Here is a 4,652-nt window from a genome sequence, read left to right on the forward strand (position 1 = left end):
ATATAAAAACCATATGATAATATCAATAGATGCTGAGAAAGCTTTCGACAAAGTGCAACACCCATTCATGATAAAAGCCCTTGAAATTCTTGGGATACAAGGAACATACCTCAACATCATAAAGCCCATCTATGACAAGCCAACAGCCAGTATCATTCTCAATGGTAAAAAGCTGAAAGCAATTCCATTAAGATCTGGAACAAGACAAGGATGTCCACTCTCACCACTGCTTTTCAATATAATACTGGAAGTCCTAGCCAGAGCAATAAGAAAAGAGAAAGACATACAAGGAATCCAAATAGGAAAAGAAGAAGTCAAACTGTCACTATTTGCAGATGATATGATAATATACATAGAGAACCCCAAAAACTCCACAGAAAAACTAATTCAGCTCATCAATCAGTTCAGTAAAGTGGCAGGATACAAAATCAACATGCAAAAGTCAGTAGCCTTCCTATACACAAACAATAAATCTGAAGAAGAAGAAATCAATAAAACCATCCCTTTTATTATTGAAACCAAAAAAATCAAATATTTGGGAATAAATCTAACAAAAGAGGTAAAGGACCTATACAAAAAAAACTATAAAACACTGTTAAAAGAAATAGAAGAAGACACAAAGAAATGGAAAGACATCCCCTGCTCATGGATTGGAAGAATAAACATTATTAAAATGGCCATCCTACCAAAAGCAATATACAGATTCAATGCTATTCCAATCAAAATTTCAATGTCATTCTTCAAAGAAATAGAACAATTATTGATGAAATTCATATGGAATCACAAAAAACCCCAAATAGCCAAAGCTCTCCTGAAAAAAAAAGAAGAGAATGGAGGCATCACACTCCCAGACTTCAAACTCTACTACAAAGCCATAATCATCAAAATTGCATGGTATTGGAACAAGAACAGACACACAGACCAATGGAATCGAATAGAAAATCCAGAAATAAACCCACAGATTTATGGTCAACTAATCTTTGACAAAGGAGCAAAGACTATGCATTGGAGCAAAGAAAGTTTGTTCAATAAATGGTGCTGGGAAAACTGGGTCGCTACATGCAAAAGAATGAAGCTTGACTACTACCTCACACCATACACAAAAATAAACTCAAAATGGATTAAAGAACTAGACATAAAACCTGAAACCATAAAATACATAGAAGGAAATATAGGCGAAACACTACGGGATTTGCACATCAAAGACATCTTTACAGACACATCACCCAAAGCAGTGATAGTGAAGGCAAAGATAAACAGCTGGGACTACATCAAATTAAAGAGCTTCTGCACAGCAAAAGAGACAATAACAAAACAAAGAGAAACCCCACCAATTGGGAGAACATTTTTGCACACAACACTAATGATAAAGGACTGATCACAAAAATCTGCAAAGAGCTGATGAGACTCACAACAACAAAGAAAATAATCCAGTCTAAAAATGGGCAGAAGAGCTAAAAAGAAACTTCTCTGAAGAGGAAATGCAAATGGCCAACAGGCATATGAAAAAATGTTCAACATCACTTGTAATCAGGGAAATGCAAATCAAAACTACCATGAGATACCATCTTACACCAGTGAGAATGGCATATATTAAAAAAACTAGCAACAACAAATGTTGGCGAGGGTGTGGAGAAAAAGGAACTCTTCTGCACTGTTGGTGGGAGTGCAAGCTGGTCCAACCACTATGGAGAGCTGTGTGGAGATTTCTGGACCTACTAAACATAGAGCTTCCATATGATCCAGCAATTCCACTCCCAGGTATTTACCCAAAGGACACAGAAACATGAATTCCAAAGAGCACCTGCACCCCTATGTTTATAGCAGCACTGTTTACAATAGCTAAGCTTTGGAAACAGCCCAAATGCCCAAAAGTAGATGACTGGATCAAGAAGATGTGGTACATATATACCATGGAATATTACTCAGCATTCAAAAAAGATAAACACATGCAATTTGCAGCAACATGGATGGCGCTGGAAGGGATCATGCTCAACGAAATAAGCCAGAAAGAAAAAGAAAAATACCGGATGGTCTCACTCATAGCAGGAATCTAGAAAACTTAAATAAGGGACCAGGAAAATGAATAACTATAAGAAAGTGAAAATCAAAATCAACAAAAAACTATGACCACAGACACTTTTTGGGGGGTGGGGGGCAGGAGGGGAGGGATTGAGGTCAGAATGGGGGGGTTGCAATTATATGGGGAATATAAAAATAAAATTTATTATTTAAAAAATAAATAAATAAATAACTCTTCCTAAACTTGTGTGTCTGCAAACAAGTGTCCGTTTATCCTATGTTCAGTGTGTGGATGGATGGGTGATGGGAGGTAGGTAGATAGATAGATAGATAGATAGATAGATAGATAGATAGATAGATAGATAGATAATAGATAGGCAGACATTTTTACTCTAACAGCTTTGAGGTGTAATTCACATACATACAATAAACCCATTTAAAGCACACATACCAACCATTCTTATTCACAGAATTATGCAATCATCACCACAATCAATTTTGAGAGCATTTCATCACTTTAAAAAGAAACCCTGCACCCATTCACCATCCTTTCTCCACTTCCTCCTTCCCCTGGCAACCACTAGTATACTCTCAGTCTCTATAGATTTGCCTGTTCTGGACTTTTCATATAAAAGGAATCCTGTAATATGTGGTTCTTTTGTATCTGGCTTCTTTCACTTAGCAGGACATTTTCAAGGTTCATCTACGTTGTCGCATGTAATATACAGGATAATATTCACTCATAAGACATGTTTGTTGTGTGGACATGTATTTTCATTTCTCTTGGGAATATAGTTAAAAGAATTGCTCAAATTCAGAAGTAATTTTATAGCTAATCTTTTAAGGAACTGCCTGACCATTTTCCAAAGCATTTCTTTTACATTTCCATTAGCAGTGTGTGAATGCTCAAATTTCTCCAATAATTTTAACCCTGCTTTGTAGAATGAATTTTTATGAACATTTCCCCCAGATCATTAAATATGCTTAAAAATTCATAAAGATTGCGTAATAATCCATCATAGGAACATAACCCAACTTATTGTTGAGACGCTTCCATTGGTCCTTTCTAGAACTTCTGATTTTTGCCATTAAATAACCTAATAATAAGTCTTCCTTTACAATTCGTTGCTTAGAAATCGTAAAGAGAGGGCCTCCCTGGTGGCGCAGGCAGTTGAGCGCCGCACTGTGAAGCTGTCCGCAGCCTCTGCAGTGCAGGTTCGATCTCAGCCAGCCGGTGAGGGTCCCGCATGGCACGGCACACCTCTCCTGTCACGCCTGCTGGTCCCCTCAGCAGTGTAATTTCATCAGTCTGCCTGTTGTGTTCCAAATCTGTCTCTGGTGAATCCTCTCACCCTCCCGTGCATCTAGCCTATAGCCCAGTTCTTGTATAAATAAAAATCTTCAAAAAAAAAAAAGGTGGAGGGAGGCTTAATTTAAAAAAAAAGAAATCATAAAGAGAGGATAAATGGATGGAAGGATATTCCCATTTTTAAGGCATTATTCATATTTTGTAAATTTTCCTTGCCAAGAGCCATGTCAACTTCTGCTCTCCTCAGTATCCTAAGAGACTGACAAGGTCAACACCCTAGCCAGCCACAGATCTGACCACCCTGTGGGACTCTCAGCATCTGGGAACAGTCTTATCAGATTTCAAATAATTCTACTTTCATGTGTGGTTTCAGAAAAGGACATTCAGTTTAAGAAGCTAAGTCTGATTTCCTGTAAAAACATCATTTCTCTAATGGACGTATTCTTCCAAATATGTGGGCAAAAATAGATGTTAAACATTTTTGTCTGCAGACCTGCCTAGGACATTACACCCATAACCTACAGGCTAGTCTTCACAAACAGTAGCCAAAGACTGGGAGACCCCTGGAACTAGAAATGGAACAGAACCCAGAGGCACAGACTCTCTGTGGGGGATTGTTGTTGAAGATGTTACCAGAGCCAGGCTCCAGCTACTTGCAGCTCGAGGGCCAAAGCTCAAGAGATGAGAGCTGGTGGAAGGAAATCAGGTTTAATCAGGAGCCAGCAACCTGAAGAGGTGATGGGCTATTTTCTCAAAAGCCATCTCTGAGCTCTAAAGGTGCAGGGACTGTGGGGCAGGTGGATGAGCATGTGCTACCTGTTACTTGACTCATGGCCATTAGGTGATTGGGTTGGCATCATTCATCAAAGCTAGGGGCTAAGGAATTTGCCACCTAGGTCACAACTCCTGTTTTCTTTCAGTCAATTCAGGGTTGGTGATGCCTACAAAAGTTCTCCATCTCAGTCTCAGTTGGGTTTGTCTTCAGGACCAGAGCAAGGACGAGGAACTTTTAGTAACCAGGCTGGTGACAACACCTCATTCTGGAGTTACTCCTGCTCCTCACCTCACCACCTGCTCCTCATTCTTGAGGGGTGATGAGCAAGGCCTTTCTTCTGGACCTGCTTCCACCAAGAGCAGGGGCAGAGATTTGGGGCCCAAATATGAGATAGAACTGATTGTCACAGCGTTGTAAGCCCAATGTTTTATACCATTGATTGACAATTATTTGGAAGTTTTAATGTCCCCAGACTGTGGGAGACAAAGGGTCTAAGCACTTCAGGGCACAAGGGTCCAAGATGAAAGGAAGCTGAAAAGTAGGTGA

The sequence above is a fragment of the Talpa occidentalis genome, unplaced genomic scaffold (assembly GCF_014898055.3).
Source record: "Talpa occidentalis isolate TD23 unplaced genomic scaffold, MPIMG_talOcc4v2.1 talOcc4.606, whole genome shotgun sequence".
NCBI lineage: Eukaryota > Metazoa > Chordata > Mammalia > Eulipotyphla > Talpidae > Talpa > Talpa occidentalis.